Here is a 15,528-nt window from a genome sequence, read left to right as displayed (position 1 = left end):
TGATGCCATCCAACCATCTCATCCTCTGTCATCCCCTTCTCCTCCCGCCTTCAATCTTTCCCAGCATCAGGGTCTTTTCCAATGAGTCAGCTCTTCGCATCGGGTGGCCAAAGTATTGGAGTTTCAGCTTCAATATCAGTCCTTCCAATGAACACCCAGGATTGATCTCCTTTAGGATGGACTGGTTGGATCTCCTTGCAGTCCAAGGGACTCTCAAGAGTCTTCTCCAACACCACAGTTCAAAAGCATCAATTCATCAGCACTCAGCTTTCTTTATAATCCAACTCTCACATCCATACATGACTCCATCCCACAATTTACCTTCAATTCCTTTAGGATGGGACAACCCACACAGAGAAATGCATTCAGGCATTACTCCAAGAGGCTCACCTCCACAGCCCAGATTAGATGATTCTATATAGATAATAGCTATCCCCCCAGACTTAGAGAACATGCATGCCTCTTCGAGGAGTAAAAAGCCAACAGAAGCTGCCACCTCTGAGCATCTACCTGGCGGCCTTGCATTCCAGGGATGGTGTGACTGCTCTCTGAGATCTCCCAGCCCTGACCCCACCCCCAGTGGTAGCTCCCACCCCTCCATCATGGTACTGTGGTCACCACTTAATATCATGGACTTGTAGTCCCAGCAGTCTCGGCAGGAGTATAAGGAAAGACAGTTTCCTTTGTGACCTGAAGGAAATTTCCATGTCTAAGTCTCATTTCACACTAAAAACTGACCCCTCCTTCATAGACCTGGTCTTTTGAACAAGCGGTCTCTCTCAATGAGGGATATTGTAATCATAAAATGACAGAAATGGGCATAAAAATGAAGGACCTACTGTATAGCCCAGGGAACTCTGCTCAATATTATGTAGCATCTTGAATGGGAAAGGAATTTGAAAAAGAATAGATCCATGTATAGGTATAACTGAATCACTGTGCCCTCAACCTAGAACTAACACAACATTGTTAATCAACTACACTCCAATGTAAAAGAAAAAGTTTTTTTTTTTTAATGAAACAGAATAGATCACAAAGTGGCAAAAGATTAATTTATCTTCTTTCCAGCCAAGCCAGCAATGGTGGGGGAATAGATGTAGAGGGGTCTCAGGAACCCCAGATGATCTGTGAACACAGTTGCCTTGCTTTCCGATGTGTTAATTGGAGAGCATATTAACCACTTGCAGAGAGAGGAGCATCACTACAACATTGCAATGCATCCATGGCAACTCGATGTCAAGATGTCTTTCCGTGACCCTCATGGCACTTAGTGTGAAGAAAGCCCCATTCCAGCTTCTCAGTGTGCACTGCTTCTGCTCTGGAGGGGCTCATTCTCAGCAGTATAAGGAGCTATTGTTCCACTTCTCGGAAATAAGATGGTGGTGGGAACGATAGCTGTTATTGCAAACTCATTGTAGTTTATTATTTCCATCAAAGAAAGAAAGCAAGGAAGTCCTCAGGCAGGCTTAGCTGAAATATCACAGGGGCTAAGAGGTGAACTTGAAAAGCCTTTCATTTTAAGCTTGCAGCTGCAGTGTGCAACTGAAAATCCAGCGAGGAAGAACTTGCCCCAAAACAACCACCATGAAATTGAGCAGCATTTATTAATCTTTGGTTATTTCTCTCTGGTTGTTTGAGAGCAAGTAGCCATAAGTTCATATGTAAGGCAAGAGCCCCGTACATTACAGCTCCTCCCCAGCTTCCTCAAAAAAAATAAAAACACAAGAAAAAATCGAGAGTATTCATATGCTGATGAAGAGAAAGTCATTTTCAAATACCCACTCATAACTCTTTAAATTGTGGTCCTTCTCCGAGTCCTGAGACATTGATTTTGGCTACTAAAGCTGTCACTTCATTTGATAACTATGACCCCAAGAATAACTATGTAAACAGCTGACCCAAGAGGAAAACAAAGAGGAAAAATACCTAAAGTTCATTATTTCTCAGTGATGCCCAGTTGTTAGAAAAGAGAATCCTACATGGAAATTACATGGTAAGATGATAGGAAAAGTGTACATGGGCTAGCCCATTGAAAAGCTGACTTTATGTTTGAAATTACTTATTACTGATATCAAGGGCTCATGTGCCTGGCGGCAGATGTCCGTCCTTTCCCTCAGAGGTAAAACTCAGCACACAGCAGAAGTGTGATTACATTCCAGCTCAGCAGCAGTGACCTCTTAGGGAGTTAGAGCACAAGATTCCTCCACACGCCATCTTCAGCTTACTACCACTGGTTAACCTAGTGGCACAAAAGAAACCCATCTGGTTAGAAGTGACATTTTGAAAGCAATGTTGATTTTGAAAGCTTACATTTATTGCGCCTCCTGGAGCTCATCTCAAAGAATATTGAACTCTTAAAAACAAATTAGGTTAAGGATAAAAATCATTGAAGACAGACCCCTATTAATATCCTTAGAGTTTATGAATTCACTCAAAATCTGGGTAAAAGAGAGGCAGGGTTTTGCACAAAAACACAGTTTTAGTGTAGTCCCAGCCAGTTGCAAACTGAGGATAAATTTCCAGCAACTCAAAGGGTAGACACAGCCATCTAAGGAGGATAACTGTATGGATCACAACAGACTGTTGAAAATTCTTGAAGGAATGGGAATACCAGATCACCTTACCTGTCTCCTGAGAAACCTGTTATTGTTGCAGAAACCAGTACTCGAGAAACCAAGCACCACATTCAGAGAGTTGGAGAACTCGGGTTTATTACGCCGGCAGGCCCAGAAGAGTTAACACTCCAAGCTCTGAGCCCTGAACAAAGGGCTTACAGAGTTTTTATAGACAGGCTATAGTGGGCAACATTAGCTATTAATAGGCTGGTTTAAACTAAGGGGTTTCACGTGCATGCGAACAGCAGTCAAGATGGGGAGGGGCGTGCCTGCCTGGTCAGGCATGATTAAGCAAGTTTGCAGGGGCTGGGTGATTGCAAAGAGCAGGACAAGGGCGAGTGAGGTAAACTCCAGTTCCTAGTATTGCAAGTCCCCACTTTCTGAGACTACGTGACCTACATGATCTAGACTTTGCAAGGGGCAAGCTGAGTTACAGAGGCAGAAGGAGAAGGAGGTGATGTAAAATTTTAACTTTTCCTCTTCACTGTGTGGGTCAAGAAGCAACAGTTAGAACTGGACATAGAACAACAGACCGGTTCAAAATTGGGAAAGGATTATGACAAAGCTATATATTGTCACCCTGCTTATTTAACTTATATACAGAGTACATCATGCAAAACGCCAGGCTGGCTGGGATCAAGATGGCTGGGAGAAATATGAACAACCTCAGATATGCAGATGATACCACCCTAATGGCAGAAAATGAAGAGGAACCAAAGAGTCTCTTGATGAGGGTGAAAGAAGACAGTGAAAAAGCTGGTTTCAAACTCAACATTCAAAAAACTAAGATCATGGCATCCAGTCCCTTCACTCATGGCAAATGGAAAAAGGAAAAGTGGAAACAGTGACATATTTTCTTTTCTTGGGCTCCAAAATCACTGCAGATGGTGACTGCAGCCATAAAATTAAAAGACACTTGTTCCTTGGAAGGAAGGCTATGACAAACCTAGATAGTGTATTAAAAAGCAGAGACATCACTTTGCCAACAGAGGTTTGTATAATCAAACCTATAGTTTTACCAGTAATCATGTACAGATGTGAGACTTGGACCATAAAGAAGGCTGAGCACCGAAGAATGGATGCTTTTGAATTATCGTGCTGGAGAAGACTCTTGACAACAAGAAGACTCTGGACAGCAAGGAGATCAAACCAGCCAATCCTGAAGGAAATCAACCCTGAATATTCATTGGAAGGACTGATGCTAAAGCTGAAGCTCCAATATTCTGGCCAACTGATGTGAGGAGCCAACTCATTGGAAAAGACCCTAATGCTGGGAAAGACTGAAAGCAAAAGGAAAAAGGGGCAGCAGAGGAAGAGATGGTTAAACAGCATCAATGACTCAATGGATATGAATTTGAGTGACCTGCAGGAGGTATTGGAGGACAGCAGAGCCTGGTTTGCTGCAGTCCATGGGGTTGCAAAGAGTTGGACACCTCTTAGCACTATTCAGTTCAGTTCAGTCGCTCAGTCGTATCCGACTCTTTGCGACCCCATGAATTGCAGCACACCAGGCCTCCCTGTCCATCACCAACTCCTGGAGTTCACTCAGACTCACGTCCATCGAGTCAGTGATGCCATCCAGCCATCTCATCCTCTGTCGTCCCCTTCGCCTCCTGCCCCCAGTCCCTCCCAGCATCAGAGTCTTTTCCAATGAGTCAATTCGTTGCATGAGATGGCCAAAGTACTGCAGTTTCAGCTTCAGCATCATTCCTTCCAAAGAAATCCCAGGGCTGATCTCCTTCAGAATGGACTGGTTGGATCTCCTTGCAGTCCAAGGGACTCTCAAGAGTCTTCTCCAACACCACAGTTCAAAAGCATCAATTCTTCGGCGTTCAGCCTTCTTCACAGTCCAACTCTCACATCCATACATGACTACTGGAAAAACCATAGCCTTGACTAGACAGACCTTTGTTGTCAAAGTAATGCTCTGCTTTTGAATATGCCATCTAGGTTGGTCATAACTTTCCTTCCAAGGAGTAAGCGCCTTTTAATTTCATGGCTGCAATCACCATCTGCAGGGATTTTGGAGCCCAAAAAAATAAAGTCTGACATTGTTTCCACTGTTTCCCCATCTATTTCCCATGAAGTGATGGGACCAGATGCCATGATCTTCGTTTTCTGAATGTTGAGCTTTAAGCCAACTTTTTCACTCTCCTCCTTCACTTTCATCAAGAGGCTTTTTAGTTCCTCTTCACTTTCTGCCATAAGGGTGGTGTCATCTGCATATCTGAGGTTATTGACATTTCTCCCGGCAATCTTGATCCAGCTTGTGTTTCTTCCAGTCCAGTGTTTCTCATGATGTACTCTGCGTATAAGTTAAATAAGCAGGCTGATAATATACAGCCTTGACGTACTCCTTTTCCTATTTGGAACCAGTCTGTTGTTCCATATCCAGTTCTAACTGTTGCTTCCTGACCTGCATATACAGATTTCTCAAGAGGCAGGTCAGGTGCTCTGGTATTCCCATCTCTTTCAGAATTTTCCACAGTTTATTGTGATCCACACAGTCAAAGGCTTTGGCATAGTCAGTAAAGCAGAAATAGATGTTTTTCTGGAACTCTCTTGCTTTTTCCATGATCCAGTGGATGTTGGCAATTTCATCTCTGGTTCCTCTGCCTTTTCTAAAACCAGCTTGAACATCAGGAAGTTCATGGTTCACATATTGCTGAAGCCTGGCTTGGAGAATTTTGAGCATTACTTTACTAGCGTGTGAGATGAGTGCAATTGTGCAGTAGTTTGAGCATTCTTTGGCATTGCCTTTCTTTGGGATTGGAATGAAAACTGACCTTTTTCAGTCCTGTGGCCAGTGCTGAGTTTTCCAAATTTACTGGCATATTGAGTGCAGCACTTTCACAGCATCATCTTTCAGGATTTGAAATAGTTCAACTGGAATTCCATCACCTCCACTAGCTTTGTTCGTAGTGATGCTTTCTAAGGCCCACTTGACTTCACATTCCAGGATGTCTGGCTCTAGATGAGTGAGCACACCATCGTGATTATCTGGGTCTTGAAGATCTTTTTTGTACAGTTCTTCTGTGTATTCTTGCCACCTCTTCTTAATATCTTCTGCTTCTGTTAGGCCCATATTCAACAACAACAAAAAACAACAGTTACCTCTTGAGAATGAGATGAGGCCAGGAGTGAAACAATGACTCAGTTTCAATATTTATAAGAATACGTTTTATTGCAACCAGTTTGGAGCTCAAATTTTTAAAAAATGAGTATAACAATACAAACACATATGAAACAAGCTCTGTGATGAAAGATGAATGATAATAGAAGTGATTTAACCTGGGAAAGTGAAAAGTGAAGTCGCACAGTCGTGTCTGACTCTTCGTGACCAGGCTCTGCCGTCCATGGGATTGTCCAGGCAAGAATACTGGAGTGGGTTGCCATTTCCTTCTCCAGGGGATCTTCCCAACCCAGGGATCAAACCTGGGTCTCCCACATTGCAGGCAGACGCTTTAACCACTGAGCTACCAGGGAAGCCCCTGGGAAACCTGGGAAACCTGGGAAAGTGAAGCTAAAAAACTACTGTCAGAGAAATCCTTGAAACAATAGTACAAAGAAGATGCAAAGGGGATTTTCTCTATATTTACAAAGATCTAGCAAAAGAGAACATGCAGAAGTAGAGTTTGGCTAGAAAATGCTGCAGGTCCTTTTTTACTTTAGTATTGGAATGGGCTCTCAAGGAAAAGTTTAGAATCCTAGAGAGAGCTGGAAAAAAAAACAAACCAGGATAGAAAACCATCTGAAGGAATTCCCTAGCTGCCCAGTGGTTAAGACACTGCATTTCCAATGCAGGGGGAATGGGTTCAGTCTCTTGTCAGGGAACTAAGTTCCTAGATGCCAAGCTGAATGGCCAAAAGTAAATAAATGAATAAAAGAACTAAACTGAAAACCATCCGAACCATCTGCCTTTAATTCCACTAAACACAAGAAACTGAAGACAATTCTTGCCTCTCCTTCATAGTAGCCACACCCTTCCCCCTCTAACCCCAGTGTGTGGTTTTGGAGAGTCTATAGTCCATGGGGTTGCAAAGAGTCGGACATGACTTAGTGACTAAAACCACAATGACAATCCCTATATGCATATCTTACACTTGCATTCTTTTCCTCCCAAAGTTGGATGTGAATAGTTTAAAAACCGAGTGAAATAGTTAAGACATTTTTGCAATTGCAGAGAAGTGTCCATGTTAACTGCAATAACTAAAAATCATCATCATTCCAACAAATCCAATATAACCCAGGAAAATAACAATACCAACAAATGAAGCCAGTGTGAAGCCACTCAGCGCTGTGGTACTGGATTAATCATGTTGCTCTTTGAGAATGTAAAGCTTTTAATCATGTAGGGCTGCAGTCTTTGGTGAAAATTCATGGGCACTCTATGGGTTTATTTTGGGCCCCAGGGCCCCTGTATTGTTCACTAAGTACAGTGAAAACCTGTTAAGGGTAAAGAATAAAAATTAATGTCAAAGCGAATAAAGGAACTGAAAAGGTCAAAACTTGTTCCTAGGGCCAAGGTATATGCCTGCCCAGGGTAAGAACCATGGAAATCAAAATTAAATAGAGAGCTTATGCCCATAAACTTTCAGAAGTAGCAAAATTGCTGCAATTCAGCTTTCCAATGGCTCTGCGTTACAGACACATAATATGCATAGGGATGTATTGTGGCTATGTGTAGACATATGTATAAGCAAGAGACAAATTTCAGTTTTTGTTCTTGTAATTCAAATCTTTGATTTATCTATTGAATTATCTGGCCTGAAGGAAATACATAGCAGACTCTCTCAGAAGACCCATGTCAACCTCGGATATATATATATGCCTCCTGGTAGTTGTATGTATATATATGTATGTACACACACACACACACACACACACACACACGCATAAAAATCATGTAAGTTGAAGTTATTAAATGCATTCCTCAGATTTCCAGGATCCTTTTTACTTTTATGTGCAGGAGCCATATTATCCTTATGGATGAATGGTTTGTGTGTGTGTGTGTGTGTGTGTGTGTACCTACCAGCAGGCATTAAAATTTTGGTATCTAATGAACACCCATTTTGTATTGGAAAATAAACATAACACTGATATAACAAAAATATGATTACATTTACTTAATCCCAATCTCAGTGTATCACAAATTAGTTTGGGTTGATTTTTTTTTTTTTTTTTTGCTTGTTTAAGTATTTATTTATTTATTTGGCTGGGCCAGGTCTTACTTGTGCCATGTGGGATCTTTTTCTTGCTGTAAATGGGATCTTAGTTCCCCAACCAGGGATCAAACTCAGGCCCCCTGCGTTGAGATCACAGAATCTTGCCACTGGACCACCAGGGAAGGCCCACAAATTAGTTTTAAAAGAGGGATGATGCTATCATTTCACAAGTCATTTATCATGAAACACTAGGATTTAGGATGGTTCGAGAGGTAGGGTAGGACACATCAATGTCTGACAAATTATTCCTAAATATTAAGGTCTAAAAATAGCTCATTTGGTAGAAAAAGGTCAAAAAAATTCTAAGAAAAGAAAAAAATGTTCTACAAAACTGCTGGTACAGATTTAGCCCATGCAATCACCAGTAATCAATGGTCCATGAAGGCAGCCACAGTCCATGAAACCTAGATTTGGGTTTCGCCGGCCATACTGCCAGGCCCGTGTGATAGCAACAGTCAGGGCGTTTCTCAGCAGGCCCCCACCTTCTCCCTGCCTGCACCTGGAGAAAACCATTCCATCGGCCCTGTTGCCTCCCTGGCTGGGCTTTCAGACATCTTGGCTTTCCTTTCTTCCATAGTCATTACCTTGGCTTCCAAGTCTACTAATCAACCTGGCAATACAAACCTATTCTTCCCAGTGGGGGCCTCAGAGCATTTACCTTTCCCTGTTCCAAGTAAGAAGTCCCAGCCAAGCCCCACGGACTGGGTGTTTGCCATCTGTAGATTCTACTGGTCAAAATCAGTTCTGGGTGGAAGACCCTGCATTGGCTCTGTGTCCCCCAGGAGGTTGGGGTGGGGGGATGAGTTGGAGGAGGACCATTCAGTGGCCAGCAGCTCTGCCTGTGACCTGACATGACCTCCAGCAACCATCACCTGCCCCTTGAGCATTGTAGAAGAAACCAAAATGGGTCTCAGGTGGTCATGGGAACAGCAGATGAGAAGGGAAGGAAAACCTCAGAATGACTTACTTCAGAAACAGCCAAGGCTCCCCCTTGAGGGGGAAGGTTGTGTGCCAGCAAGAAAGAGTCAAATTCACTCTGTAGCCTATTCTCAGGGTGTGTGTATATCTTGTGTGTGTGTGTGTGTGTGTGTGTGTATACATACATACACATTATACTACAGCATACATTTATAAGCCAGCAGCCTGCCAAAATAAATCAGGTGGAGGGGTGAAACAGGAGGGAAAATGAATACCTATTCTGGGCAATCATAAAGGTTCATTTGTAAATGTTTTAAGATGTCAGGTTGAAAGGTGCCAGGCTATTTGAATAAGTGAATTGGTCCACAGGTATTATGAATATGGCAGTAACAGTTATTATTAATCAAATAGCTGACTATTTTTTAAAGTCATGCAATAAGATCAGGAAAATACTTCTGGGGGTCAGCTTCCTATTTCCGTGACAGCCTGTATCAGGGCATGTTGTGAAAACAGACCAATCATTTGTTTTAGAAAAAAAAATAATATATTCAAAATCCATTCCTGCCTTTCATTCCTTCCAAATAAACAAAAAAGTATGTGTGAGTGGCTGCAGGAGAGTGTGCTTAGGTGTTGACATATTGAAACGGAGATGTTTTCCAGCGCAAAAAGCCACCAGAACATTTGCCAACCTGGTCACAGCTCTAAATGAGTGTTGAAATATTTCCTCTAACTTAAAGAACATGTAAACTGAGTTATTAAATGCATTCCCCAAGTTCCCAGGAGTCTTTTTGTTTTGATCTGCAGGAGCCATATTATATGTAATGGATGGATCTTTTAAACACCCCGCCATGTGTGAGTTTATGTAAATCGAGTTTTTCAAAGGTACCTCTGCTAGACGCACGCGTATCAGCCCCCCATCGCCCTGTCCACTGGAACACCTGGGATCAGGATGTAAGGTGTGATCAGAGGAAGCTCATATGGAAACAAAATTGAGCCTTTCTGTTTGCTAGTGGCATAGCTCTAACCATTTCCCCATCGGGACTATTCTGGGCAGAATGGCAGTTCATTTTAGCTTTTTACCCTGAAACTAACCCCATGATTCTCTGCACACCCTCACTCCTGAACAGATATATTTGACTACACCAGCTGCTCAAAAGATGTGCCCCAGAGAGGCACAGATCAAAACATCAGCCATACCATTTCTTTACTTTTCTCTACCATTTGAAAGGATGAAATAGACAATTCAGGCAAAGCACCGGTTAAGACGGAGATGCTGAGATACCCAGAGATTTAGAATTGTTTTCACCATTGCATCTTTTTCAGTTTTACTGTAGTATCATTGACATACAATACACTGTACACTTTGATAGGTGTTGCCGTGTTTAATCATCTGTGACATCATCACCACGATCAAGGCAGCAATTCTGCTTGGGTCTGTTTATCACTCGTCACTTTCACCCTGTCCTGCATTCTCAACCCCATCCTAAACTTAGGACCTTGCTCTGGTAAGGAAGCCAGGTGGTTTTTCCTGTTAGATTGTTTTGGACTGCTTTCTTCTTCTTGGTGTCATTTAGCTTATTCCTCTCTCTCTCATGTTTCCCATAAAGTAGAAGTTTTATTTAGAGGCTTGATGAATTCCTGTTCAGCATTTTTGGCTAAAAATAACATATGTATTTCATGAGGCATCATGTCAAAGACACAATATCTGATTGATCCAAGTGTTTCTGTTTTACTTTCCTAACTCTCGCTTTTATTTGTCTTTTTTTTTTTTTTTTTTTTTTTTTTTTTTTTTGCTTTGCTTTTAACGATGTATTTTCTTCCTTAAAACTTAACATGTAAGAAAATCTAGGTTAGGGTTAAAATGACTCTTAGTTGAGTTATAGAAAAGGGAGTTTTAATGTTGCATCTATTATAAAATATGTCTGTGCATGAGTGCTGTCAGTTCAGTCTTGTCTGACTCTTTGAGACGCTATGGACTAGCTCACGAGGCTCCTCTGTTCATGGGATTCTCCAGGCAAGAATGCTGGATTGAGTTGCCATTTTCTCCTGCAGGGGATCCTCCTGACCCAGGGATTGAACCTGCATCTCCTGTGTCTCCTTCATTGCAGGAGGCTTCTTTACCACTGAGCCACCCGTGAAGCCTCATGAAATATGTTTATTCCTCCCTTATTTACTCCTCACTGTGAAGAGAGGCAGCTTAGTAATGGTTTGGCAGCAAGAGGCATGGATTGGAATCATGGCTCTCCCATTGAAAGCAGTGTGGCCTTAGACAATTAGTTTCTTTTCCTCCACACCTTTGTTTCCTCACCTGCAAAATGGAGATGAAAATGCCAGCCCCAAATACATGAAAGGTACTTTATAGAAACCGAAAGAGATAATGTTGATGTCTTATGAAGAATAACATTCTAATCACAGGTTTTATTATGCTGATGTTTCTTTGAGATAAGGAGAAATCCTCACTAATAAATCACATAGGTGGAGAAACTGAGACACAGAGAGAGAAAATGACTTTACAAAGCCAAGTAAAGATCATCTTCTTGGTTCCCACCATGATGGTGGATCCTGGTCTGAAATCAGTGATACCTCTTAAGAGCCAGGACCCAAAGACATAGAGGGATAATAGCCTATAGCCTATTGTGTGCTATCGTTCTCAAAATGCAATTAACTGGGTGATGTATTTTCTCCGTGTGCATGCTAAGTCCACTTCAGTCATGTCTGACTCTTTGAGACCCTATGGACTGCAGTTCTCCAGGTTCCTCTGTCCATGGGATTCTCCAGGCAAGAATACTGGAGCGTGTTGCCATGCCCTTCTCCAGAGGATCTCCCTGACCCAGGGATTGAACCAGCATCTCTTATGTCTCCTGCACTGGCAAGCAGCCACCTGAAGTGAAATGAAAGTTGCTCAGTCATGTCTGACTCTTTGTGACCCCATGGACTACGCAGTCCATGAAATTCTCTAGGCCAGAATACTGGAGTGGGTAGCCATTTCCTTCTCCAGGGGATCTTACCAACCCAGGGATCAAACCCATATCTCCTGCATTGCAGGCAGATTCTTTACCAGTTGAGCCACCAGGTGGGAGGCCCATCTGGGAAGCTCCTGATTTTCTCCACAATTGCTGCCTGACTGCCATAACTATGTCAACTCTTCCAAGACATCTTCACTTATCCTCACAATATAATTTTCTGTCTCTCTCCACCCTAGACAATTTTACCTAAACTTCTCACACATTTTTCACAGTATTATAGTTACTTAAGACTACATGCCTCTTGCAAGCAAAGACTGAATCATCTACATGCCTTAAACACAGCATATGCTCAACATATTGTTGATCTAAATTAAACTTTCAACAAGAGTAATAACACCATTACTGATTGGCCAGCCCCACTGTGACCATTAGACAAAACAAGCCACTTATCCCAAACCTAAATTTTGATTAAAAATTGAAAGACATTAATATACATTGTTATAGTTTAGCCCATAGACTTAATGAGTGCCATGTTTAAACTTGAGGAATACAGTTGTAACTGCCTTTATAATCTGTCATTATTCTAAGGGCTAGATGAGCTTAACCTTTAGTTGCCTTCATTTATTAACAATATAAAATATTTTAGTATATTCCAGAAAAAAGCAGACTGGCTCAGCTGGTTTTATTTGACAGCTGTAAGGTAATGATGACAATAACAATGTGTGGTCTGAGGAAAGAAATCTGCTAAGATTATTCTCTGAGGATGTTAGAATATACATTTACACAATGTTAATAAAGTACTTTGATGGGTCATATCCTTTGTTGTTGTTATTCAGTCACGAAGTCATGTCCGACTTTTTGCAAACCCATGGACTGCAGCATGCCAGGCTCCTCTGTCCTCCACTGTCTTGGAGGCATTTGCTCAGATTCATGTACGTTGAGTCAGTGATGCTATCTAACCATCTCATCCTCTACATCCTCAAAATTAAATAGAAGCCAAGTAAGTACCATTTATACATAGTCCAGATGAGTCCTGTGGCTAGTAGACAAGGTCCCTGGGTGCAACCTTTTCTACTGGGTCATAGAATGTGTGCTGTTCAAGGGTCCTGGCATAAAGCACATGAATTATATGGTGACAGTGGAAACCAGCTGCTCCTTTTGGAAGCTTAGAAGCAGTTCTGACTGTTTAGGACTGGGCTACAGGACAAACCCACTGGAGAAGGGATAGGTTACCCACTCCAGTATTCTTGGGCTTCCCTTGTAGATCACCTGGTAAAGAATCTGCCTGCAATGCAGGAGATCTGGGTTCGATTCCTGGGTTGGGAAGATCCCCTGGAGAAGGGAAAGTCTACCCACTCCAGTATTCTGGCCTGAAGAATTCCACGGACTGTAAAGTCCATGGAGTTACAAAGAGTTGGACACAACTGACTTTCACTTTCACAGGACAAAGATAAACTTAGTGTTTCTCAAAGTTTCTCCAAGGCCATTAATAGCAGAATGACTTGTACTTCTTGAGAATCTAAATCCTGGAGGCCCTAACATAAAATACTGAATCAGTATCTCTGGAGTGGGACCTGCCTAGGAATTAGAGTTTCTAGACACGTTTCACTGAATGGTTGTTACAAACTATGAAGTTGAGACCTGCCAACAGTATGTCCAATGGATGTAAAAAGAGGTGATGCCCACTACTCCGCCCAACCCTGGTTTCTTCCTTTCAAGCACAATCTTTGCTTGGAAGTTGTCTGGCATTTGATGCTGTATTTTAAATGGCCCAAATGAGGCTGACTCCTCTGGCTTTGGAGGAATCCTAACTGCTATCTGCTAAACAATGAAACTGGTTGCCACTGGGTCAATTTGATTGAGTTGTTCAGTTGGCCAGAACAAGCTGCTGATCAATGAGATTGGCCTGATTATATAGGGCCATATGAACAATGGAATCAGATGAAGCCGGGTAATGCAATTACTGGGAATTGACTTGTGACAGTCGATCTGGGTGACTTTTAAGAGGCAGTCACTTTAAAAGATGATCCAGTAAGTTTCTGTCGTCAGTCTCTACATATCCCTCTGTCTGAGCAGACCACTGATGGAGGTCTGTAACAACATTCTGCTTCTTCGGCATGCTTTTACTATTCTACTCAGCTAGTGGCCAGCCAGCTTTATAATCTTTTTCCCTTTGTGGTCTACAACTATATTATTTTAGGGAGATACCCATGTTCCCCACAGCTAGCAAAATTTTTTCCAAGCTCAATTTTTTCCCAAGGTCAGTAAATTATATCCGATACCTTAAAAAATTAAATGAACATTTAAAATTATTTTACTTTGTTGTGACCATATTACATTTCTATTTCCAGGCTATAACTGACTTTGTCAGACGCTAGGTACTTACAACTGCTAAAGAAGTTTAATGATCTGATCACCAGGAGTCATGAGCTTTTTTTGGTCTTTCTGTGTGAAAGTGATCTTTCCATGTGACAGCGTTGCATCTGTCGTGTAGGCTGGCAAAGACTGCAAAAAGGTTAGAAACTGGGCTGAATGGATCTCTGGGTGCAAGGGACTGACTGTTGATGGGTTTGAATCTGCCTTCTTAACAAGCAGTTTAGAATTATTTACCTAGGCATACATTAGTCCCAGAACTGGGAGAGGTGCTAAAAAGAAGAGAGAAATCCCAGTTCCTGTCCTTAAAGGAAGTTACAATTCACTGTTATGATCTTATGTGGCTCTACAGTGTAACTGAGATTTTAAAGTCATTTCATCTAACCTACGCAGATGGGGTTCTTTCTACTACAATGAAGTCAAAAGATAAATCACATAGTCCATTCCAAGAGAGACATGTAAGTGGTGGGACAGAATTTTCAAGACTCCAGAAACAACTAAGACAAATTAAGAGCCATATTCAGTCACATGACCATGAGAATTGTGATCCTTGAACAACTAAGTGACTGATTTCTTCACAAAAAAATAGATAATAATCCTTGAGTAATTAATTGATGCTTTTGAACTGTGGTGTTGAGGAAGACTCTTGAGAGTCCCTTGGACTGCAAAGAGATCCAACCAGTCCATTCTGAAGGAGATCAGCCCTGGGATTTCTTTGGAAGGAATGATGCTAAAGCTGAAACTCCAGTACTTTGGCCACCTCATGCGAAGAGCTAACTCATTGGAAAAGACTCTAATGCTGGGAGGGATTGGGAGCAGGAGGAGAAGGGGACGACAGAGGATGAGATGGCTGGATGGCATCACCAACTGGATGGACGTGAGTTTGAGTGAACTCCAGGACTTGGTGATGGACAGGGAGGCCTGGCGTGCTGTGATTCATGGGGTCGCAAAGAGTCAGACACGACTGAGCGACTGAACTGAACTGAACTGACTGAATTAGACTAAGGACGGAATGACTATCTTTTCTATAGCTGAATACCTTAGTTGATACACTGGACCATGTGTGTGTGTGTGTGTGTGTGTGTGTGTGTGTGTGTGTGTGTGTGTTTATAGCAATGTGCACCACGGAGATATTTTTACTCTTTTCAAAACAATGAAATATTTTAAACACAAAGCAGTATATAAAACATATAAATACAACTTAAAGAGTAATTATATGTTACTGCTGTTGCTGCTGCTAAGTCGCTTCAGTTGTGTCTGACTCTGTGCAACCCCATAGACGGCAGCCCACCAGGCTCCCCCATCCCTGGGATCCTCCAGGCAACAACACTGGAGTGGGTACCATTTCTTTCTCCAGTGCATGAAAGTGAAAAGTGAAAGTGAATTCTCTCAGTTGTGTCCGACTCTTAGCAACCAGGCTGCTCGGCCCAT

The 15,528-nt window shown here is 42.1% G+C and overlaps 1 long non-coding RNA gene across 1 annotated transcript; it reads right to left on the bottom strand.

Moving 5' to 3' along the window:
* Positions 1 to 1,585: 1,585 nt before the first annotated feature.
* Positions 1,586 to 2,807, bottom strand: LOC123329272. The gene is made up of 2 exons (XR_006544663.2): positions 2,625 to 2,807; positions 1,586 to 2,239 (listed from the first exon to the last, which is right to left on the bottom strand). It is a non-coding gene; the product is annotated as an uncharacterized LOC123329272 (long non-coding RNA).
* Positions 2,808 to 15,528: the final 12,721 nt, after the last annotated feature.

This window comes from Bubalus bubalis, chromosome 14 (genome assembly GCF_019923935.1).
Source record: "Bubalus bubalis isolate 160015118507 breed Murrah chromosome 14, NDDB_SH_1, whole genome shotgun sequence".
Taxonomy (NCBI): Eukaryota; Metazoa; Chordata; class Mammalia; order Artiodactyla; family Bovidae; genus Bubalus; species Bubalus bubalis.
This window is presented reverse-complemented; position numbering and strand designations above follow the sequence as displayed.